The sequence below is a fragment of the Carcharhinus amblyrhynchos genome, chromosome 4 (assembly GCF_965287045.1).
Source record: "Carcharhinus amblyrhynchos chromosome 4, sCarAmb.v2.hapA, whole genome shotgun sequence".
Classification (NCBI taxonomy): Eukaryota; Metazoa; Chordata; class Chondrichthyes; order Carcharhiniformes; family Carcharhinidae; genus Carcharhinus; species Carcharhinus amblyrhynchos.
This window is the reverse complement of record NC_137327.1, coordinates 3,826,527-3,852,293: the sequence shown is the minus strand read 5'-3', so window position 1 is coordinate 3,852,293 and position 25,767 is coordinate 3,826,527. Positions and strand designations below refer to the sequence as shown.

General features: G+C 45.2%; 1 protein-coding gene across 1 annotated transcript in view; it reads left to right on the top strand.

The window, feature by feature from the left end:
- Positions 1-7,270: 7,270 nt before the first annotated feature.
- The window catches only part of LOC145342496 (cadherin-5-like), a 62,926-nt gene continuing 44,429 nt past the window's right edge, over positions 7,271-25,767 (top strand). The window contains exon 1 of the mRNA XM_080188060.1: positions 7,271-7,463. The gene's annotated coding sequence lies outside the window, so the exon portion shown is untranslated. The remainder of the gene's footprint in view (positions 7,464-25,767) is intronic.

The following is a 25,767-nucleotide window of genomic DNA, read 5'->3' as shown; positions in this document are numbered from 1 at the left end:
TTAACAACACAGACAGTTTACAGATTATCGTAATATATACAGATTATCATACATAACCTGTAAACCTGTGTGTGCTGTTATATGCTCTGTCTGAGGCCGGAACTCTCCATTCACCTGACAAAGGGGCAAACCCCGAAAGCTTGTGAGTTTATTATCAAATTAATCGGTTGGATTTAAACCTGGTGTTGTCATACTTCTTACTGTGTTTACCCCAGTCCAACACCGGCATCTCCACATCATGACTGCTGTGTCAGCGATACAGAGACTCTGTACAGCAGACAGGCAGCAATCAGGGGAAATGTACTTATTCAATAATCCACTTTGTATATATTGTACACAGTGTAAATAAACTAGTTCTGAGTAACTGGCTGAGTCGGGTTACACTCACTCTTCATAAGGTATGTGACCCAGCAGGTCAACCAAGCATTAAACACCCAGTAATCACTCTATCACTGGTGACCAGACCTTCAACTGTCCAGATCCTAATCTCTAAAATTCTATCTCTGAATCTCTCCACCTTTCTGCCTTCCCTCTTTTAAGCTTCTCTTAATTCTTAGCAGGGAGACCTCCTGTACTTTAAACTTCAAAATAGTGTAATGGGAACCTTCCGAGAGGACCTTAGATCAAGTATCTCACCTGGGCGATAACACAGTCACTGCAATCACAATTTCATACCTCTTGCTGCAAACTCCTTTTGTTGTCAAGGTGCTCTTCTCAACGAATTAAGCATTTTGAGTTCATTGGCACTGGTTCTCACAGCAGTGACAATCACAAGATACTACCTTTCGCTCAAGTTTCCTTCTGTTGCCAAGATGTGGCCACATAGTCTACATCCTATATTCCTATAGTCTTGTTTTTTTTTTCATTCATTCAAGGGTTGATTCCAGAGTTGAGAGGTTTGGCTTATGAGGACAGATTGACTAGACTGGGGGTATACTCATTGGAATTCAGAGAATGAGGAGAGATCTGACTGAAACATAGAAGATTGTGAAGGGAATAGATAAGATAGAAGCAGGGAAGTTGTTTTCACCGGCAGATAAAATTAGAACTCGGGGCATAGCCTCAAAACAAGGGGAAACAGATATAGGACTGAGTTGAGGAGGAACTTCTTCACCCAAAGGGTTGTGAATCTGTGGAATTCCCTGCCCAGTGAAGCAGTTGAGGCTACCTCATTGAACGTTTTTAAGGCAAGGATAGATACATTTTTGAACAGTAAAGGAATTAAGAGTTACAGTGAGTGGGCGGGTAAGTGGAGCTGAGTCCACAAAAAAATCAGCCATGATCTTATTGAATGGCGGAGCAGGCTCGAGGGGTCAGATGGCCGACTCCTGCTCCTTGTTCTTATGTTCTTATATGGGCATCGCTGGCTGACCAGCATTTATTGCCCATCCCTAGTTGCCCCTTGAGAAGGTGGTGGTGACCTGCCTTCTTGAATCACTGCAGCCCACGTGCTGTGAGTTGACCCACCAATGCCATTAGGGAGGGAATTCCAGGATTTTGACCCAGCGACTGTGAAGGAACAGCGATGTATTTCCAAGTCAGGATGGTGAGCGGTTTAGTTGCAGGTGTTGGTGTATCTATCTCCCGCCATTGTTCTTTGAGATGCAAATGGGTGTGGGTTTGGAAGATGCTGCCTAAGAAATTTTGATGAATTGCTGCAGTGCATTTTGTAAATCAGGGGTCTCCAAACTACGGCCCGCGGGCTACATCTGGCCCGCAGCCAGTGGGGCAGGACGGGATTCCTGCTGCTGAAAACACTCCCGCGTCTGGAACCCAACTGTTGGCTCAGGGCCCGGACGCAGGGATGGAAGCCACAGGACAGACATTTGCTGCCACTCTGCGCCTGGTGTCTGATGGATCCATGGGAATCCCCGCCCTCTTTACCAGCTGTTGTCCAATCAGAGCTTGACTGACAGTTCATTAAACGAATCAGCAATTGAGACATCTGTTATCCAATTGCCGATCTGCATTGACTGCGTGACAGCTGCTTTATCCAATCCGTAAGCTCCATCTATCTGAAATGAGTGAGATCAATGATGATGATGGCCGCGATTCAGACCAACTCCGTTATGGAAGGAAATAAAGAAGAGAGAAGTGGAGAGTGAGTGCCGTCTGTTTAATGAAGAATGGGGTGTAAAGTACTTCTTTGTTCAAGCAGGTGATAAAGCCTTGTGTGTCGTACGCAACGAAACTGTTGCAGCTTTGAAGGAGTACGATGTACGTTGGCACGATGAGACCAAACATGAACCACATTATTCCCAATTCACAGCGTTCGAATCAATGCAACGCAGGTTGCTTTCCCGACAAGCCTTTTTTTACGCAGAGAACTGAAAATGAAGCTTTAACCAGGGCCAGTTACATGTGTTGGCTAAAAGGGGAAAGCCATTCACCAATGGAGATCTCATCAAAGAGTGTATAATGGAAGCAGTTATGCCCAGAAAAAGCAAATCTGTTCAAAACCATCAGTCTTGCGCCAAATACTGCTGCTCCTCGAATTGAGGATATAGGAGGCAATATATTTCATCAAATTGCAGACAAAGCAAGAGATTTTCAGTTGTATTCTCTCACACTTAATGAATCGACTGATGTGTGTGAGACACATCACAACTCCTAGTATTCATCCGTGGCATTGACAGTGAATTTAATGTGACACAAGAATTAGCATCAGTGCACAACAAGCACAGCCCAGTAACTGGAGAAGACATCTTCAAAGAATTGCAAAAAACTGTGTTCGAATATAACCCGGAGTGGAGTGAACGGCAATGGGTGACAATTGATGGAGGAAAGAACATGTCTGGGGTGAAGAAAGGTTTGGTTGGACAAATCGCAAAAGCTTGTGAGGTTGGTGGATTCTCAAAGCTCATGTTTCTACATTGAACATAAGAACATAAGAAGTAGGAGCAGGCGTAGGCCATCTAGCCCTTCGAGCCTGCCCCGCCATTCAATAAGATCATGGCTGATCTGAAGTGGATCAGTTCCACTTTCCCGTTTTCTCCCCATAACCCTTAATCCCCTTGCCTACCAAAAACCTATCTACCCGTGACTTAAATATATTCAGCGAGGCAGCCTCCACCACTTCAACGGGCAGAGAATTCCAGAGATTTACCACCCTTTGAGTGAAGAAGTTCCTCCTCAACTCCGTTCTAAACTGCCCCCCCCCCTTTATCTTGAGGCTGTGTCCTCTAGTCACGGCCTCAAGTCCATTGCATTATCTATCAACAAGCATTGTGCGGAAAATATGTGAATATGTCTTGCATTCTGAAATCTGTCGTTTAAACAGTGAATTTCATTCAATCTCAAGGTTTTAATCATCGCCAATTTCGTGATTTTCTGAAAGAAACTGATTCTGGGTTTGGTGACTTGCCCTGTTACACAACGGTTCGATGGCTTAGTTGTAGAAAGGTTCTATCGTGGTTCTTTCAGCTCAGAGAGGAAATTGAATCCTTCCTCACAGAGAAGAACTGACCCGAACCACTTTTATCAAACACTGACTGGCTTTGGAAATTGGCGTTTTTTTGCAGACGTGACAGGCCGTGTGGATCAACTGAATCTGAAGTTGTAAGGTGAAATAAATTTGATTTGTGGTCTATTCGCGCACATCAAAGCATTCAGGGCAAAATTGATGCCGTTCCAAGGACAGCTGAAAGTTTGTAACTTGGTTCGTTTTCCATGTTGTGAAAAGTTTCATGAAGAAAGTGAAGCAGAATTTCCTTCTTCATTTGCAACAGAAATCACTAAGGACTTGCAGAAACAATTTCAGGAACGATTTTCTGAATCTTGATGGAAGCACGGATGAAATGAAGCTGTTTCAAAATCCATTTGACTGCAATGTTGACACACTCCCAAGTCAGTTTCAAATGGAAATTATTGATCTCCAGTCAGATGATGTGCTGAAAGATGAGTATACAGAAGGAAATATGATCCCAATTTTATAAATCTTTGCAGCCTGAGCAGTTTCCAAATTCGAAGCAATTTGCTTGTGGATTTGTATCAGTTTTTGGTACAACGTACCTGTGTGAACAAACATTTTTAAAAATGAAGTATGTCACGTCCAAATACCGAGCAAATTAGCATTTGAGTCCTTTCGAATAATTGGCTCCTGAAACCTCAGTTCAGCGATATTTTGAAATTAAAAAAAACAGTTCCCATTTAATCTTGCACAAGACTTCATGATTTGCTGGTTACAATTGAAAACTCCAATTGCCAGAATTGTGTAGAAAGGTGCAGACTGAATTTATTTTTGTTCGCCCTTTCTTAATGCTGCAAGTTTATTTTGAATTTCTCCCCTCTGTTTTACTGAAATTCTTTCTTGGGGCGTGTTTATTTTTCCTTATTGTGTGCCACAAAATTGGGCAAATTCTCATTTCAAGTAAACATTTGTAAAATTTCAGGAAATAAAATAAATTAAAAAATGGATAGCCGGCTTTTCTCATCTGCAGTTAAGTAATTGAATATTTTGTCAGAGCATTTGCTAATGTTTGACATTTTTACTCATTTTGTATCATTTCTCAGTATAAGCGCGGCATTGTTGCTTTGTAATTATCACATTTCTCTTTTGTTCTGAATCATACCTTGCTGATTACAAAGGTGATCCAAATAAAGCTTATTCATTCATTTAAATTTTATTCATTCATTTATAAAACTTTTTTTTTTCTTCGGCCCTCGAAAATGTGTAAAATACACGATGTGGCCCTTGTACTGAAAAGTTTGGAGACCCCTGTTGTAGATGGTACACACTGCTGCTGCTGATCGCAGGTGGTGGAGGGAGTGGATGTTTGTGGATGTGATGCCAATCAAGTGGGGCTGCTTTGTCCTGGATGGTGTCGAGCTTCTTGAGTGTTGTTGGAGCCGCATCCACCCAGGCAAGTGGGGAGTATTCCATCACACTCCTGACTTGTGCGTTGTAGATGGTGAATAGGCTTTTGGGGAGTCAGGAGGTGAGTTACTCATTGCAGTATTCCTACCCTCTGACCTGCTCTCGTAGCCACTGTGTTTATGTGGTGAGCCCAGTTGAGTTTCTGGCCAATGGCCCAAGGATGTTGACAGTGGGGGGATTCAGAGATGATTACACCATTGAATGTCAAGGGGCGGTGGTTAGAGTGTCTCTTATTGGTGATGGTCATTGCCTGGCATTTGCGTGGCACAAATGCTTCTTAACAGACACTGGGGGTGTTCGCATAGATGATGTGCTCAAATCCCTGGAGTGGGAGTCAAACTCAGAACTAAGGGATGAGTAACCCTGATTGGCTCACCTCTCTCCAGCCCAGGGAAGCTGAGAGGTCAGACTTTGGAATCTCTAACTCTGCTTGGCTCAGCAAGATCTATCTCAGTGTGCGTTGAGAAGTGCAATAAGTTGTTTTTTCTCAGTTGCGTTGGAGTTGAATTTAATGGTATTTTTAACTCCCTCACCAAGGCATCCTCCCCCTTCAGCTATCCATTCCAGAAACAGATTATGACCCGAGCAGACATGAACTCTTGATTGTGCAACTCATCCCAGGAGACGTGGATTTGGTTGAACAATACAGGCTGTTTTTGAATCATCATTTCTTCATTGTGCCTAACCCCTTTCATCTGAGGCAGTGTGAGAGCAGGAACTGCTTCATCAATGCAAATTTCCATGTCGGAAATACCTTTTTTTATTCTCACTCCGCACTTTCGAAAACAATTCTGGTACGTTTATTAAGTTCACTATTTCACTAGCCGCCAAACTGCATTAAACTGCCTAGGACATTCTGAAAATTGGGAAGTTATAAGATAGAAAGGAAGTCAAAGCTGGAGAAGTTTGGGCTGAGTTACCAAAGAAGGTCAGTGAACTTGGTAATGAAATGGGTTCAAGAGATAATTTAAGTTTAAGTTTAAAGTTTATTTATTTGTGTCACAAGTAAGCTTACATTAACACCGCAATTAAGTTACTGTGAAAATCCCCTAGTCACCACACTCCAGCCTCCGTTCGGGTACACTGAGGGAGAATCTAGCATGGCCAATGCACCCAACTAGCACGCCTTTCAGACTAGAACAAAGAACAATACAGCACAGGAAACAGGCCCTTCGGCCCTCCAAGCCTGCGTCACTCATTGGTCCAACTAGACTACTCTACTGGATCCCTCCATTCCCAGTCTGCTCATGTCACTATCCAGATAAGTCTTAAACGATCCCAGCGTGTCCGCCTCCACCACCCTGCTTGGCAGCGCATTCCAGGCCCCCACCACCCTCTGTGTAAAATACGTCCCTCTGATATCTGAGTTAAAAACCGGAGCACCCGGTTTCCTCCCACAGTCACACAGACGCGGGGAGAATGTGCAAACTCCACACGGAGACAGTGACCCAAGCCGGGAATCGAACCTGGGTCCTTGGCGCTGTGAGGCATGTCTTTGGCATTGAGGAGCCCTTGTATCAAAAAAAGCCCAGATTTAAGAGGTCTAATCCACCTGTCAATATTATTCAACCATTCTTTAAAGTTTATTTATTAGGCACAAGTAGGCTTAAGTTCACACTGCGATGAAGATGCCGTGAAAATCCCCTTGTCACCACACTCCGGCACCTGTTCGGGTACTCTGAGGGAGAATTAAACATGGCCAATGCATCTAACTGGCATGACTTTCAGACTTATGGGGGGAATCCCGCACAGACATGGGGAGAACGTGTAAACCCCACACAGACAGTGACCCAAGTCAGGAATCAAACCCGGGTCCCTGGCACTGTGAGGCAGCAGTGCTAACCGCTGTGCCACCGTGCCGCATTCTTTTCACTGGAGATTATCATCGACAACTTCTATTTAGAACAAATTGAAGAGTTATTTCTATCTCTTGTTTACATGACTGATAGTTTTGTTTGATGCGGAATGCTGATGGTATCAGGGAGAGTTACTGGCCCTACTGTGTGAGACATGGGGATGTAGCCACAGGTCAAAGGAGATAGATTTCCCAGGGGTTCAAAGCTTGTACCTCCTCTGATATCATATCAGGGAATCCACTTTAGATTCAAAAGAGAAACTGAAAACACAAAAATAAGCAACACAGCCACAGATGGTCATTTATCTAAATTGGACTCTGAACAGCCACAAAATGAGCACTTGATGGGCAACTCCCTCAAACTATTATCTGACATACAGCACAATTATTTCAATCGCCACTCACTTCCCTGGAAATCAAGTGGGATACTCTGGGATAATTACACATAATTTATCTGGTTCCGACACTCTTAACCCTCAACCCAGCTATCACAAGTGTCAGACAATGTCAGGAAATGACTGAATGGCAAACAGGCTGGGTCTCAGGCAGCAGCAGAGTAACAAACAGCTTTGGGACGGCGCACTCAATATCATAGCGACACAAGCCAACTCTGGAAGCTTCCATTAAAACCAACAGAACATATTTTTGCCCTTGAGTTTTCCGTTTTATTTGGATGTGAACTGGAGTTACGGAGGACTGAACAGAACGGTAACAAAGTGGTTTCAAAAAAAAGTGAGTAAATTCCTGTCAGAGAAATCTCAGCAGGAAGGTAGAGTATCTCTACAATTCTCCTGGAGTACTTGATCTGGGAACCCAATGAAAGAACTTTACTCTGTATCTGACCCCGTGTTGTACCTGTCCTGGGAGTGTTTGATGGGGGACGGCGGAGAGGGGGCTTTACTCTGTATTTAACCCTGTGCTGTACCTGTCCTGGGAGTGTTTGATGGGGACGGTGTAGAGGGAGCTTTACTCTGTATTTAACCCTGTGCTGTACCTGTCCTGGGAGTGTTTGATGGGGGGACAGTGTAGAGGGAGCTTTACTCTGTATCTAACCCCGTGCTGTACCTGTCCTGGGAGTGTTTGATGGGGACGGTGTAGAGGGAGCTTTACTCTGTATCTAACCCCGTGCTGTACCTGTCCTGGGAGTGTTTGATGGGGACAGCATGGAGAGAGCTTTACTCTGTATCTAACCCCGTGCTGTACCTGTCCTGGGAGTGTTTGATGGGGACAGCATAGAGAGAGCTTTACTCTGTATCTAACCCTGTGCTGTAACCATCCTGGGAATGTTTGATGGGCGACAGTGTAGAGGGAGCTTTACTCTGTATCTAACCCCGTGTTGTACCTGTCCTGGGAGTGTTTGATGGGGGACAGTGTAGAAGGAGCTTTACTCGGTATCTAACCCCGTGCTGTACCTGTCCTGGGAGTGTTTGATGGGGACAGCATAGAGAGAGCTTTACTCTGTATCTAACCCCGTGCTGTACCTGTCCTGGGAGTGTTTGATGGGGGACAGTGTAGAAGGAGCTTTACTCAGTATCTAACCCCGTGCTGTCCCTGTCCTGGGAGTGTTTGATGGGGGGACAGTGTAGAGGGAGCTTTACTCTGTATCTAACCCCATGTTGTACCTGTCCTGGGAGTGTTTGATGGGGGACAGTGTAGAGGGAGCTTTACTCGGTATCTAACCCCGTGCTGTATCTGTCCTGGGAGTGTTTGATGGGGACAGTGTAGAGGGAGCTTTACTCTGTATCTAACCCCGTGCTGTACCTGTGCTGAGAAACTGATATTGGGACAGTAGATTGTCTCCCCATGTCTTATGATATTTACTGAGAACAAGTTCACTTCAAAAAGGAATTGTTTCCCTAGCTCCTTGAAGTGAAAGGTTTATAACTCCAGAACGTTAGCTTTCTTGTTACACTGTCTGAGCAAAAATCATTCAAAGAAGAAGTTTCCCTTGATGAATTGATTTAACGATTGGCTGTATTGTGAGTCTCACCACAAAGTGTGATGAGTCGCTCCCTGTATTTCGAGCAGTTTTTCTCCCCTTTACCCGGTAACTGGTACTTACGCCATTCCTTGTTGCTTCCAATGAAAGTCAGACATTGATCAGAATGGGACTGATTCTATTTATTAAAGATAAATGTGTCTGTCCAGGTTAATATGGGAAAGCCCCAGTCTGTGGCACATTGTGACTTTTGCAGTTATTTTTGATATCTGGGCTGGCAAACAGGGTAAATTATTCAACGAAGCCATTGGATCCACAAAAGCAGCTGAAAAGATTCTCAAAAATTGTTTTTAGTGTTTTCATTCTTTTCTCTGGCTGATTATTCATTGGTTTTTGTATTTTTCAATAACTTGCTTCGTGGTCATTGTCTTAAGATGTTCAGGCAGTCTTCCCTTGAAGTTTCACACTCCTTCCTGTTTCTCTCAGATCCATGCCATCCTCTTCAAATTCTTCACATTCTGATCCGTTATAAATTCTTAATTTAATTCCTTACAGCCACAGAATCCCTACAGTGCAGGAGGAGGCCATTCAGCCCATCGAGTAGGCACTGACTCTCCGAAAGGACATCATATCCAGACCCTATCACTGTGCAAACTCCATACAGACAGTTACCCGGGGCTAGAATTGAACCCAGGTCCCTGATGCTGTGTGGCAGCAATGCTACGCACTCTGCCACCATGCTGCCCCTTTGTTCAACCTTTGGTAGCCGTTTCATCATTCACCACACACACCTCTCCAGTGGTTAGCACTGCTGCTTCATAGGGCCAAGGATCTAGGCTTGATTCCTGGTTTGGGCACCTGCCTGTGTGGAGTTTGTATGTTCTCCCCGTGACTGCATGGGTTTCCTCTGGGTGCTCCGGTTTCCCCCCACAGTCCGAAAGACATGCTGGTTAGGGTACATTGGCCATGTTAAATTCTCCCTCAGTGTACCCAAACAGGCAGCAGAGTGTGGCGAGGAGGGGATTTTCACAGTAACTTCATTGCAGTGTCAATGTAAGCCTACTTGTGACACTAATAAATAGACTTTAAACTTAAATTATCTCCTGACCCCATTTCATTACCAGGTTCACTGACCTTCCTTGGTAACTTAGCCCAAACTTCTCCAGCCTCAACTTCCTTTCTATCTTATAACTTCCTAATTTTCAAAATGTCCTAGACAGCTTAATGCTCAGCAATTTATAGAATCATAACTTCACTGCAGTGTTAAGGTAAGCCTACTTGTGACACTATTAAATAAACTTTAACACTCTTTCTCCTGTTTTGAGATGCTCCTTAAAGCTCCCCCTTTGGCTAAACTTTTGTTTGTCTGTCCTAACTTCTTGGTGTGTGGGTCAGCATCAAGTTTCATTTGATAATGTGCTGATGAAGAACATAGAACATAGAAAACTACAGCACAAACAGGCCCTTCAGCCCACGAGTTGTGCTGATGATATCCCTACCTACCAGGCCTATCTATAACCCTCAATCCCATTAAATCCCATGTACTCATCCAGAAGTCTCTTAAAAGACTCCAACGAGTTCGCCTCCATCACCACCGACGGCAGCCGATTCCACTCACTCACCACCCTCTGAGTGAAAATCTTACCCCTAACATCTCCTCTGTACCTACTCCCCATCACCTTAAACCTGTGTCCTCTCATAGCGACCATTTCAGCCCTGGGAAATAGCCTCTGAGAATCCACCCGATCTATTCCTCTCAACATTTTATAAACCTCTATCAGGTCACCTCTCATCCTTTGTCTCTCCAAGGAGAAGAGTCCCAGCTCCCTCAACCTATCTTCATAAGGCATGCCACTCAATCCAGGCAACATCCTTGTAAATCTCCTCTGCACCCTCTCAATAGCTTCCACATCCTTCTTGTAGTGAAGCGACCAGAACTGAGCACAGTACTCCAAGTGGGGTCTGACCAGGGTCTTATAAAGCTGCAGCATTATCTCCCGACTCCTAAACTCAATCCCTAGATTAATGAATGCCAGTACACCATAGGCCTTCTCGACCACATCCTCCACCTGCGAGGTCAATTTGAGAGTCCTATGGACCCGGACCCCAAGGTCCATCTGATCCTCTACACTGCTGAGAGTATTTTACTTTGTTAAGATCACTGTGTAAATGCAAGTTGTTGTTGTTGGGTTTTTTTCTGCCAATTTGATTGTTCTTTTGCCAGCCATTGTTCAAATCTGATCCAATCAGATGCAAGTACATGCTGCAAAAACCTTCTGTTGAAAAGTCCAATACTCAAAGGAGGCGCCTGAGGTGTGACAAACAAAACAAACACTTCCACTGCACGGCGGTCGATAAGCGGAGAACTGAAATTTAGTAACAATGAGCAAAAGAACCCAAGGATGATTGTTTTTAAGCTTTGAGTTGTTGAGATGCGGAGGGTGTTGCCTCAAAGAGCGGCAGAAGCTGATCCGGCAGGAACTTTCAAAAGAGAATTGCATACAGATTCACAGAAGCAAAAATCATGCAGCACAGAAGGAGGCCATTCAGCCCCTTGTATCCATGCTGGCTCTCTGAAAGAGTTATCCAATCAACCCTACCCTTCCTAATCACTCCCCACTGCCCTGCAAACACTCCTGGAGTATCGAGAACCAAAGGGTCAAGGATGTGTTGTGGCACGGTACCACAGTGGTTAGAACTACTGCCTAACAGTTACAGGGACCGGGGTTCGATTCCAGCCTTGGGTGACTGTGTGGAGTTTGCATGTTCGCCTCGTGTCTGCGTGGGTTCCCTATGGGTGCTTCAGTTTTCTCTCACACTCCCAAAATGTGTAGGCTAGGTGGATTGGCCATGCTAAATTGGCCCTTACTTTCCCAAGATGTGTAGATTAAGTGGATTGGTCATACTAAATTGCTCCTGAATGTCCCAAGATGTGTTGGTTAGGTGGAGTGGCCTTGCTAAATTTCCCCTTACTTTCTCAAGATATGTAGTTGAGGTGGTTTGGCCATGCTAAATTTCTCCTTAGTGTCCCAAGATGTGTAGGTTAGGTATATTAGCCATGCTAAATTTTCTGTTACTTTCTCAATAGCTTAGGTGGATTAGCCATGCTAAACTGCCCCTTACTTTTCCAAGATGTGTACTTTAGGTGGTTTGGCCACTCTAAACTGTCACTTAGTTTCTTGAAATGTGTAGGTTAGGTGGATTGGCCAGGGAATATACGTGGGGTTACGGGGATGGACATGGGTTAAGATGATCATTCAGAGAGTTGGAACAGACTTGAGGGGCTGAATGGCCTACTTCTGCACTGTAGGGATTCTATTCTATGATTCCCTGATGCCTGAAAGGGCCATGGAAGGAGATTTGATGGTAAATTTCAAAAAGGAATGGGATAAATAGATAGAACAGAAAATATTGTAATCTTTCGGAAAGGTAGTTAGATAGCCATTCAAAGTGTCAACACGGGAGTGATGGGCTGAATGGCTTTCTTCTGTGCTTCTTCCCTAAGCATGGGATCTTCCAATGCAGTGAGTGAAACAAATCTGAAGGACAATGAAAGACTATGTGTATTTTTCATTGGGTGTGGATGTCGCTGGTCAGGCCAGCATTTATTGCCCATTGCTCATTGCCCTCGAGAAGGTGCGGGTGAGCTGCAGTAGTCCCTGGGTTGTAGATACACCCATTGTGCTGTTAGGCAGGGAATTGCTGGATTTTAACACAAAGCCCCCAGTACATTGCAAGCGAAGGTATTTTGGACAGAATACAACTATTTGGCTCTGAAACACAAAAGCAGACAAACTAATCTGTCCACCTGCAGGGCTATTGGCCTGGATCTGAATGTTCACATTGAAGGAGTACTGGGTTTGTTAATGTTCTATGCAATGGCACATTGTGACCTCCAGGAACTGCCAAATAGAATTCTATATTTGGAGAGTTTCCATTGTTCTGTGGGACGGAAAAACGTAATGAGGTGAAAAGGAAGTGAGAAGTAAGAGTGGATTATTGACAAAAGCAGCATGGCATTTACAGAGTCAGCACGGTGGCCAGCACTGCTACCAAACAGCACCAGGGACCCAACATGGTCACTGTTTGTGAGGAGTCTGCACATTCTCCCCGTGTCTGCCTGGGTTTCCTTTGGGTGCTCCAGTTTCCTCCCACACTCCAAAGATGTGCAGGTTAGTTGGATTGGCCATGCTAAATTGCTCCTTAGTGTCAGGAGGACTAGCTAGGGTAAATACATGGGGTTACAGGATCGGGCTTGGATGGAATTGTTGTCAGTGCAAGCTCAATGGGCCAAATGGTCTCTTTCTGTGCTGTAGGAACTCTATGATTCTGTGAGGCAGCAGAGAAAGATACTTCTGTTATCGGCCATGACTAAGTGGCTAATGCTTCTGATTCCGAGTCAGGTGGTGTGGGTTCAAGTCCCATACTGAGGCCAGAATTATGCAGCTTCATCTCAACCAATGGGATTGTAGGCATGGAGACCCCATGTAGCCTCCCCCCTGCCTGTACAGCTTTACCTGAGGCAGGTTAGGCCTTGGCTGCCTCACTTCTGAGTATGGCCAGATAAGTTCAGGGGAAAGTTGATAGGCCACCCTGTAGGGCGATTGTGATCGGTGGGAATGTGTCTTTCAACCATCCTGAAAAAACCCTGCCATTGGCAGGTATTCATAGAATCATAGAATCCCTACATTGCAGAAGGAGGCCATTCAGCCCATCAAGTCAGGGCCAACCACAGCCCCACCTAGCCCCCATCTCGGTAGCCCCAAGTATTTACCCTGCTAGTCCCCCTGACACTAAGGGGCAATTAAATATGGCCAATCGACCCACACATCTTTGGAGTGTGAGAGGAAACTGGAGCACCAGGAGGAAGCCCAATCAGACACGGGGAGAACATGCAAACTCCATGCAGACAGTGACCTGAAGGCAGAATTGAATCTGTGTCCCTGGCACTGTGAGGCAGCAGTGCTAATCACTGTGCCACTGTGCCACCCCTATTGTTAGCAGACATTGGCAGTAAATTCAATTATTTGGATTAGAACTTCAGTAATTATAGAGTCACATAAAATTGCCTCAGTCCCTGCAAATGGAAATGGGATTCCAGTTAAAATCATTACTGGGATGTGGACCCTGCTGCTGGGCCAGCATTTATTGGCCACCCCTAGTTGAGCTTGAGAAGGTGATGGTGAGCTGCCTTCTTGAACCCCTACACTCCGAGATGTAAGTGCACCCACAGTGCTGTTCGAGAGGAAGTTCCAGGATTTTGACCCAGCGACAGTGAAGGAATGCAGGTATATTTCCGAGTCGGAATGATGCGTGACTTGGTGACGTTGTGTCTGCTGCCCTCGTCCTTCTAGGTGTCAGATGTGGTGGGTTTGGAAGGTGCTGCTTAAGGAGCCTTGGTGAGTCCTGCAGCGCATATTGTAAATGGCACACAAGACTGTCACTATGCGGAGGTAGTGGAGAGATTGAATGTTTGTGAATGGGGTGCCAACGAGAGGGCTGCTTTCTTGTGAATGGTGTCAAGTTTCTTGAGTGTTATTGGTGCTGCACCCATCCAGGCAAATGTTCCATCACACTCCTGACTTGTTCCTTGTATAAAGTGGACAGGCTTTGAGGTCAGGGGATGAGATACTCACTGCAGGATTTCTAGCCTCTATCCTGGTCTTGTAGCCACAGCATTTATATATCTTTTAACTCATTCATGGAACATGGGCATCACTGGCTGGCCAGCATTTATTGCCCATCCCTAGTTGCCCTTGAAACTGAGTGGCCAAATGACTGGGTCAAGTTTCGTTTCAGGTCAATGGTAAACCTTGGGACGTTGATAGTGGGGGATTCAACACTGGTAATATCATTGAGTGACAAGGCGCAACGATTAGGTTCTCTCTCGTTGAAGATGGTCATTGTGTGGCGCGAATGTTACTTCTCACTTGTCAGTCCAAGCCTGGACATTGCCCTTAGTATCTGAGGAGTCACAAATAGTTGTGACAGTCACAGAGTGTCTTCTAGACAAAGACAGGTAGGTTCTTGATTAATGAGGGGGTCAGGGATTATGGAGAAAAGGCAGGAGAATGGGGATGAGAAAAATATCAGCCATGATTGCATGGCAGAGCAGACTCGATGGGCCGAGTGGCCTAATTCTGCTCCTGTGTCTTATGGTCTTATGTTGGACATTGTGCAATCTCCATTCCCCAATTCAGATTTGTATATGTGAAGTAAAGCTAGGGGGAAAAAGAAATGTGATTAAAATTAGAGAGTTCAATTATAACTGGAGACTGGCAAATCAATGATCGAGCTTTCCTGACATTAGGACAATGTGTAGGTGTATTTGTGTAGGAAGGGTGTTCGTGTGAGGGGCCTCAGTTATTGACCGTACAGTTCTTTCTCAAAAGGGCATGAATGATCCAGTTGGATTTTTAACAATAACCATGGTCACTTTACATGGTTCCAGATTTTTACACCTGAATTAATATTCTCAAATTGCAATGGTTGGGTTACAACTCCAGTAATATAACCTCGAGACTAACACACACTTACCTGGTCAGTCTTATTAGCTGAGTAATTCCCACCGTGATTATCACTGTCAACACATCACAAACCGTAACAGCCGTTCAAACTCTGAGGTACAGTCCAGAATCAGCATTGCTCATTGTCACCCTTCCGAATGAATGTGAAAGTAAGTATAGAAATACAACAGAAAGGCAGACAATACCACAGAAAGGCTTAGAGACAGTGAGAGGCAAGCAGATAGTTATAGACCAGAGAAAGGGGCAATTTAAACAAAAATAAAGTATTCAATTCCCTGGCGGATCAAGTATAGTGGGGAGATTTTTACTTTGAATCTTCACCCCTGGTGCGATGACTGGCCTGCTGTGAGTGCAGATTGGAAAATTGTGCCTGGAATTTTCCAATCTATTCTTGTTCAGGTTACAGTCTCCCTGCCTGCTGATTAGTGAGCTGGGTGGGGAGGCCAGAGCAGCCCACATTGCCTCTCAAGCTCCCTCTTTCTAAAGAGATAAGTAACATGTGGAGAATGTCTGGAGAGGGAGAGCGTGGGATTAGAATATTGGTGCCATTTTTCTGTTTCTCCATCCCCTCTCAGCTCCTGCCCTATGGGGGATATAGGTGGTTGATTTAAATGTATTTTTTAGTTTCCTACATGCTTCCTCTAATCCCTTCACATCAGGCTTTTTACCTTTTTGTCACTTTTTCACTTTCGTTGAGTCCTCATTTAGCCACTCCAGTCCCGGCCTCTCTATTTCACCTTCTCCTCCTTAAACAAAAGACGCCCTAAAACGTTTCCTTCCGTTGCTCCACTTCACAAACTATTCTTTATAATTAAACTTTCTCCTGCTACTTGGCAGCTCCTGGTTTGCCCTCTCACAAACCCACAACCTCTACCATCTAAAAGGACAAAGGAACACATGGGAACATCACCACCACTTGGAAGTTCCCCTCCAAGCCATCAACGTCCTGACTTGGAAATATATCGGCCATCCCTTCACTGTTGATGGGTCAAAACCCTGGAACTCCTGCCTTACGGTACTATGGTGTACCGATAGCACATGGATTGCAAATGGTTCAAGAAGGCACCTCACCACCACTTTCTCAAGGGCAATTAAGAATGGACAATAAATGCTGGCCTAGCCAGTGACATCCACAGCTCATGAATGAATAACAAAAAGTCCTCGCTGTAAAACACTTTGAGGTGCATTCCTCCATAAGGAGTATTGTGGAACTGAAAATTGTTATTTACTGATATTGCATGAACAGTACAACTTGTACTGTTGGTGATGCATCTGTTATTCCACATGGACATGCCTGTTTGCTACACTGAATAATTCAAGACATTGCAACTAAAAAAACAATTAAAACTGATTGATTTGATGTGTGAAAATGAATGAATCAGATGTCATTGATTGTTGGAGAAACCCATCTGGTTCACTAATGTCCTTGAGAAAGGAAATCTGCCATCCTATCTGGTCTGGCCAACCTGTGACTCCAGAACCACAGCAATGTGGTTGACTCTTAAATGCCCTCTGAAATGGCTGAGCACACCATTCGAGGGCAACTAGGAATGGGCAAGAAATGCTGGACTTGCCAGCGAAGTACACATAACCATGAAATGAATATTGATTGTTTATATGTCTGTGTCAACTTAACTGCCACTGTCGTATTTTGAAGGTGGTAATACAGTATTTATAATACACTAGGCAGGGCGTTACGGCCACCCTCATCCCAAAATCGTAAAATCCTGTCCAAAATCAACGGAGGTTTGCATGTTCTGCCCCTCGTCCTCTCTGATTCCCATGGTGGGCAGGTGGTAAAATTCTGGCCACTTATGCATTATGTTAGAACGTGGGGGGGTTAGACTTAACCTTATAAGCAAGCAGGAGATTCAGCTAATAAGGGCTCTGGTGGGATGGTCATTCCTTCTCTAACATATCTGGGTGGGATTTAATAAAAGGCTTTTTTATAAAGTGTTTTCGATGCAGTGAATAGTTTTTTTATAAAGAGCTCTGACCTGAAGGTTCAATAAGGCTCGAATGAAGTTTCTAAACCAATTAATTGGAAAAATCATTTTTTTTTGTTTTTATCCAGTTCAATCCAACCAAATCCCAAATCAAAGTCTCAGCAAGTGAGATATTCCCAATCCAAGCTGACGAAACAGGCATCCCACTTCCTGTCTTGGGTTTGATCTACAGGATCCAAGCTGATTGGAGCAGGCATAGCTCCTCCTCCAAGGCCCGATCTCATTTGCATCTGAGCCAAAAGGCCGAGATGCCGCTTTTAAAAATTGCTTCAGATGAAGCCTCGTGACTTCAACCAAGGGCAGGATGCCAAAACTACACTCGATCGAAAAATTACACCACATCTCTTGATTTTTAAGGCCTATCTCATGATTTATGGAAGTTTGTGATTCCCATTGGTGGGTTCACACATTAACCCTACGCTCGCTGACTTAACCAGTTAAGTTAATCAGTTAACCTGGTTAATTCAAAGTTATTATCGTTGCTTTCAAAGCCCTCCATAGCCTTATCCCTATGTTCAGGACACTCTGTATAGCCAAGTTCTGGTTAAAACAATGCATACGCTTCCACTCAACCCTTTACTCTGAACTCCAGTGAATGTAAAGCCATCAAAAGGGTTCTGGGAATTTTGATACGACGACACAGAATTTTTTCAAAGTTACACTTTCTCCTCGATCACTGAAAGTAAATCTAATAGAGCCACAGAGGTTCACAGCATGGGAACAGGCCCCTGGGCCAACCTTGTCCATACCACCCAGTTTTTTACCAGTAAGCTAGTCCCAATTGCCCTTATTTGGCCCATATCCCCCTATACCCATTTTATCCATGTAACTGTCGAAACGCTTTCTAAAAGACAAAATTGTACTTGCCTCTACTACTGCCTCTGGCAGCTTTTTCCAGACACCCACCACCCTCTGTGTCAAAACATTGCCCCTCTGGAGCCTTTTGTATCTCTCCCCTCTCACCTTCAACCTCTGCCCTCTAGTTTCAGACTCCCCTATCTTTGGGAAAAGATGTTGACTATCTAGCTGATCTATGCTCCTCATTATTTTATAGACCTCTATAAGATCACCCCTAAGTTTTCTACGCTCCAGGGGAAAAGTCCCATTCTATCCAGCCTCTCCTTATAACTCAAATCATTAAGTCTCAGTAACATTCCAGTAAATCATTTTTTCACTCTTTCTAGTTCTTCTATAATAGGGTGACCAAAACTGTACACACTATTCCAAGTGTGGCCTAACCACTGTGACCTTAATCTATATTCATGACAAGCTTGTCTTCCATAATAGTGGTTGGAGATAAATGCACCCTGTGCAGAGTGGGATTTGCTCAATGGATGTAGCTATGATACACACTGTGTTTAAGCACATGGTAAAAATGAGGAAGTTAAGATCTTAATTTGGCCTTTATAGCGAGGGGGATAGAATATAAAAGTAGGGAGGTCTTGCTGCAACTGTATAGGGCACTGGTGAGGCCGCAGCTGGAGTACTGCGTGCAATTTTGGTCGCCGCACTTGCGGAAGGATATATTGGCCTTGGAGGGAGTGCAGAGGAGGTTCACTAGGCTGATACCAGAGATGAGGGGTTTGGCCTAAGAAAAGAGACTAAACAGACTGGGTCTGTACTCGTTGGAGTTTAGAAGGATGAGGGGGGATCTTATAGAGATGTATAAGATAATGAAGGGGATGGATAGGGTAGAGGTAGAGAGATTCTTCCCGCTTAGAAAGGATAGCAGGACTAGAGGACACAGCCTCAAGATAAGGGAGGGGCAGTTTAGATCAGAGTTGAGGAGGAACTTCTTCACTCAAAGGGTGGTGAATCTCTGGAATTCTCTGCCCATTGAAGTGGTGGAGGCTACCTTGCTAAATATATTTAAGTCACGGGTAGATAGGTTTCTGATAGACAAGGGAATTAAGGGTTATGGGGAGAAAGCAGGAAAGTGGAACTAATCCACTTCAGATCAGCCATGATCTTATTGAATGGCGGGGCAGGCTCGAAGGGCTAGATGGCCTACTCCTGCTCCTATTTCTTATGTTCTTAATTTATGAAAATTACATTGCAAAAATCAAGTGGTTCCACCCAATCGGTCTCTCAATCAATCAATTAATCTCCGCATCAACAAATAGCTCCAATCACACCTATATGGAATCATGTCTAATTTACAGCATGGAACAGACCATTCAGGCCAACTGATGGATCAGTTTATGCTGCATGGGAACTTTCTCCCATCCCTCTCTTCATCTCACTTGGCATGTTTCGTGATGGCGAGGGGTGGTGCGCCACTTGCTATTGGCGGGATCTGATGGTCCCACTGCTGTCAATGGGATTTCCCATTGGATGTGCCCCTTATCAAGGCGAGGGCGCAGGACAGTAAGATCCCACCAGTGGCAAGATTTTGGTGATCCGTGTTTCAAGGCCCTGTGAATTTCCCTCTGGTTTTTTGCACACTGCTCTGGAGACTAATGCTCAGTTCCTGGACAGTCCAGGACAACCCTGGAGGGTTGGCAACCTCACAACCCTCTCAGAATGACTGGACTCACAATGAACCAACTGCCAACTTGACATCATGGGTGTGATATCTTGTACCAGCATCAATCAGCTTACTGATCTGCTGTGACCCCATTTTGTGCTGCAAATATAGACCAATTATTCCACCCACTTCCCCATCTTCTGATCACAACAAGACCATAGACATAGGAGCAGAATTAGGCCATTCGCCCCATCGACTCTGCTCCACCATTTGATCATGGCTGATAAGCTTCTCAGCCCCATTCCCCTGCCTTTTCCCCATAACCTTTGATCCTCTCACCAATCAAGAACCTATCTATCTCTCTCTGAAATGCCCTCAATGACCCGGCCTCCACAGCCTTCTGTGGCAAAGAGTTCCACAGATTCACCACCTTCTGGGTGAAGAAGTTCCTCCTCATCTCGATTCTAACGTGTCGCCCCTTTACTCTGAGGCTGTACCCGCTAGCAATAAACTTTAAACAACATTAAACTTTAGCCCATCCTCTGAGAAAATAATGATTGCGAAATTTGCCAGATAGTCATAAGAGTCCAACTGGTTCATTCATGTTTTTTTGTAGGAAGTGAGTCTGCAATTGTTGTTCTGACTGGCCGCTACGTGACTTCCGTCTCATGTCAAGAGGTTGACTTTTAATACCCTCCTCTGGAGTGGTCAAGCAAACTGCACAGAGTAAGCGAAAATCCAGCAAACGTTCGAATTGCAGAGAACAGCGCAGTTCACTTTTAAAAATTCATCCTCTGGAGTGGGTGGCACTGGCGAAGCAACATTTAATATCCACCCCTAATTACACACAAACATAGGAAACAGGAACAGAATTAGGCCACTCGGCCCCTCGGGGCTGCTGTCTTATTTGATAAGATCATGACATCGGTTTGTGTTGAGTTCCACGTTCCCATCTACCCCTGATAGCCTTATATTCCCTTGCCTAACTAGAATCTATCTACCTCCACCTTAAAAATATTCAATGACCTCAGTCTCCGCCGCAGAAAGTTCCAATGTTGCACAACCCTCTGAGAGAAAAAAAATCTCCTCATCTCCGTCCTAAAAGGGTGACCCCTAATTTTAAAACTGTGTCCCCTAGTCCTGGGCTCACCCACAAGAGGAAACATCCTTTTGACGTCCACCTTATCAAGTCCATTCAGGGTCTCATGGACTTTGATGAAGTCACTCCTCACTGTTCTAACCTGTAGAGGAAAGAAGCCCAGTCTATCCAACCTTTCATAGAACCTACAGAATCATAGAATCTACAGGGCAGAAGTAGGCCACTCAGCCCATCGAGACTGCACCGACAACAATCCCACCCAGCTCCTGTCCTGTCCCCGTAACCCCATGTGCTTACCCTCCTAGTCTCCCTGACACTAAGGAGCAATTTATCATGGTCAATCAACCTAACTGGCACATCTTTGGACTGTGGGAGGAAACAAGAGCATTTCCTCATAAAGCAACCTAAAAGAGCAATGGAAACAGATTCAATAAGAACATAAGAAATAGGAGCAGGAGTCGACCATCTAGCCCTTCGAGCCTGCCCCGCCATTCAATAAGATCATGGCTGATCTGAAGTGGATCAGTTCCACTTTCCCGCTTTCTCCCCATTACCCTTAATTCCCCTGTCTGTCAGAAATCTATCTACCCGTGACTTAAATATATTCAGCGAGGTAGCCTCCACCACTTCAACGGGCAGAGAGTTCCAGAGATTCACCACCCTTTGAGTGAAGAAGTTCCTCCTCAACTCTGATCTAAACTGCCCTCCCCCCACTTATCTTGAGGCTGTGCCCTCTAGTCCTGCTGTCCTTTCTAAGCAGGAAGAATCTCTCTACCTCTACCCTATCCATCCCCTTCATTATCTTATACGTCTCTATAAGATCCCCCCTCATCCTTCTAAACTCCAACGAGTACAGACCCAGTCTATTCAATCTCTCCTCATAAGCTAACCCCCTTATCTCCGGTATCAGCCTAGTGAACCTTCTCTGCACTCCCTCCAAGGCCAAAATATCCTTCCACAAATGCAGCGACCAAAAATAGTAACTTTAAAAGGGGGCTTTGGATAAATTCTATATTCCTTATTCTTCCATGGGATATGGGTGTCACTGGCAAAGCGTTTGTTGTCCATCCCTAATTTTCCTTGAACCGAACATTTCAGAGGATAACCCATCGGCTTGGGTCACTGTCTGCGCGGAGTCTGCACATTCTCCCCGCTACTGTGTAGGTTTCTTCCGGGTGCTCCGGTTTCCTCCCACATTCCGAAGGTGTGCAGGTTAGAACATAAGAACATAAGAAATAGGAGCAGGAGTAGGCCATCTAGCCCTTCGAGCCTGCCCCGCCATTCAATAAGATCACGGCTGATCTGTCGTGTCTCAGTTCCACATTCCCGCCCTCTCCCCATAACCCTTAATCCCCTCTCTTATCAAAAACCCATCAACCCGCTTCTTAAAAATATTTAGCGAGGCAGCCTCCACCACTTCAACGGGCAGAGAATTCCAGAGATTCACCACCCTTTGAGTGAAGAAGTTCCTCCTCAACTCCGTTCTAAACCACCCCCCTTTATCTTGAGGCTGTGCCCCCTAGTCCTACTGTCTTTTTTGAGCGGGAAGAGTCTCTCCACCTCTATCCTATCCATCCCATTCATCATCTTATACGTCTCAATGAGATCTCCCCTCATTCTTCTAAACTCTAACGAGTACAAGCCCAGTTTATTCAGCTTCTCCTCATAGCTCAACCCCCTCAACTCCGGTATCAGCCTAGTAAACCTCCTCTGCACTCCCTCCAAGGCCAAAATATCCTTGCGCAGGTGCGGCGCCCAAAACTGCACACAGTACTCCAGCTGCGGCCTCACCAATGCCCTATACAGCTGCAGCAAGACCTCCCTACTTTTATATTCAATCCCCCTCGCTATGAAGGCCAGCATCCCATTCGCCTTCCTGACCACCTGCTGCACCTGCAAGCTGGGTTAGATGCACTGGCCATGCTAAATTGCCTCGTAGTGTTCCGGGATGTTTAGGTTAGAGGGATTAGCAGGGTAAATATGTGGGGTTCCGGGGATAGGATCGAGGTGGGATTGTGTTCGATGCAGACTCGATGGGCTGAATAGCCTCTTTCTGCACTGTAAGGATTCTATGATTCTATCATTTACAACAGCCCATTATGATTTTCTGGTCACTGAGACTAGGGCCAGAATCGGAATGGGCAAGGGGTGGACCATGGAAAGGTTCATTCACCTTGGGCAGGATTTTATGGTTTTGGGGCAAGTGAGGCCAGAAAATCCAGCCTGAACTTTATATTCCAGCTTTATTAGTTGAATTCAAATTCCATCAGTTGCCATGGTGAGATCCGAACCCATCTCCTCAAAACTTAACTCTGGGCCTCTGAATGGCCAGTTCAGTTCTGTTATCCCCATGCTCCATCCACTCCCCTCTCCCCTACCCCAGTGCACCCCCCCACCCACAGGAGAGAAAGTCATTTCATTAAAAGGCGATAGAAATGTCAACCATGCAGAACTTATAAATTGTCAACAACAACAAAAAAAACACAAACACTTCAAACCAATTTACCTTAGATAAATACATTTTGTGGAAGAGACCAGAGTCAATCAATCACTGTTTTCTCTGCGTAACTCCGGGCGGCATGGTGGCACAGTGGGTATCTCTGCTGCCTCACAGGGATCCGGGTTCAATTCCGGCCTTGGGTCACAGTCTGTGTGGAGTTTGCACGTTCTCCACGTATCTGCATGGGTTTCCTCCAGTTTCCTCCCACAGTCCAAAGATGTGTGGGTTAGGTTGATTGGCCTTGCTCAAATTGTCCATTAGTGTCAGAGGAGCTAGCTAGGGTACATACAGGGGATTATAAGAACATAAGAACATAAGAAATAGGAGCAGGAGTAGGCCATCTAGCCCTTCGAGCCTGCCCCGCCATTCAATAAGATCATGGCTGATCTGTCGTGGCTCAGTTCCACATTCCCGCCCTCTCCCCATAACCCTTAATCCCCTCGCTTATCAAAAACCCATCAACCCGTGTCTTAAAAATATTTAGCGAGGCAGCCTCCACCACTTCAACGGGCAGAGAATTCCAGAGATTCACCACCCTTTGAGTGAAGAAGTTCTTCCTCAACTCCGTTCTAAACCGCCCCCCCTTTATCTTGAGGCTGTGCCCCCTAGTCCTACTGTCCTTTCTGAGCGGGAAGAGTCTCTCCACCTCTATCTTATCCATCCCATTCATCATCTTATACGTCTCAGTGAGATCTCCCCTCATTCTTCTAAATTCTAACGAGTACAAGCCTAGTTTATTCAGCCTCTCCTCATAGCTCAACCCCCTCAACTCCGGTATCAGCCTAGTAAACCTCCTCTGCACTCCCTCCAAGGCCAAAATATCCTTGCTGGTTTACAAGAATGGACATCTAATCCTGTTGTTGAAACAGCTGCGTCCCAGAGAAAACATAGCTTGGCAATGAGGGGCCATCGGCAGTGGATGGGAGGGCATAGCTTGGCACGGTGGGTGTGAGGGGCCATAGTGGGTGGGTGGGTGGAGGAAGCATAGTTTGGTGTTGAAGCTGTGAGGAGGACCTTTTAAACTCTCCTTTTAAAAGGTTCCCTCGTGAAGGCAAGAGTTCAGAACTCCTCTGAGTCTTTGAAAACATTGCCTGACACCACGAAAGATGCGGAAAGGACATTGCCATCCCTGTAGTGTAGTCAGCCTGGGATTGCCGGGTGAATACTTCCAACAGGGACCAGCCCCTACCCTCCACAGGCACTCCTGAAAAATCGGGGGACCTGGTAATGAGTGGGGAATCGAGGTCATTCCGATTCAGTGAAAGCACAGCCAATGTGTCGAATTTATGTACGGTGTAGGTGCGCTTGGAATTTTATTGTGGATAGAACTGGGTGCCCAGGCAGGCAAGGACTTTACAACAATGCTCCGAAAATAAAATAAGCAAGGATTCTGGTGTATGAATCTGTCAAAGGGTTGGCATAATGAGTAAACAGTGTGATAATACACTGCAGGAAATGCTTGCCAACGTCATGATGAAGTCGCAATCCTGTTTAAAATAGAGAAATTAGCGCCTTTGTTTAAATAGCAAAGGAATTTCACACTGGATCCTTCCAAGATGTTGTCTGATCGCCCAGCAGACTGTGATTCACTTCACCGGCACTCAGGAGAACTTGGCATTGTTTAAATCCCCTCTCAGCGGAGAAATAGAGGAAGAGGGGCCATCGTGTCCAAAGACACGCGGGTTAGGTGGATTGGCCATGCTAAATTGCCCCTTAATGTCAGAAGGACATTCGGCCCACCGAGTCTGTACTGACCACAATCCCATCCAGGCCCTATCCCGATAGCCCCATGCATTTAAATTATCCGAAACTATGCATGTAAATGCATGGGGCATTTGGGATAGGGCTTGGATGGGATTGTGGTCAGTGCAGACTCAATGGGCTGAGTGGTCTCCTTCTGCACTGTAGGGATTCTATGATTCTTTGGACTATGGGTCCTAATATCCTCCATCTGATTCAGTGTCCTATTGTTTTTGGTAACACTGCTGTGTTACATGGTGAATGTGCCATATAAAGGCAGTACAAATGCTGAAATGGATGAATAATGCTGGTTTATCAGACCAACTCCCTCAAGGCCATGGCAAGGACATTAGAGGATATGAGCTCACACTAACCGTATCCTTGCCAACAGGATGAGTGCGCGTGGCTGGGGTGGATTTTCCTGCCGGGCTCAGTCTGGACAGCTGACCAGCTGGAGAGTCCCAGCTCTCAGCCGAGGCCTTGAACTGAGTGACCTTTCAGGCACAGTGTCCCACAGCACTATTCTGAAGAAGAATAGGGAAGTTCACTCAAATGTCCTGACCAATATCTATCCTTCGGCCAAAGTCATGCAAGGCAGGTGATCGATTCATCATTGTCACATTGCTGCTCGTGGGATCTTGCTGTACGCAAAAGGGCTGCTGTGTTTCCGACATTATAAAAGTGATTTCAATAAGTACTACATTGGCTGTAAAACACTTTGAAATTGTCCCGCGACCAGCTAAATTGCTAAATAAATA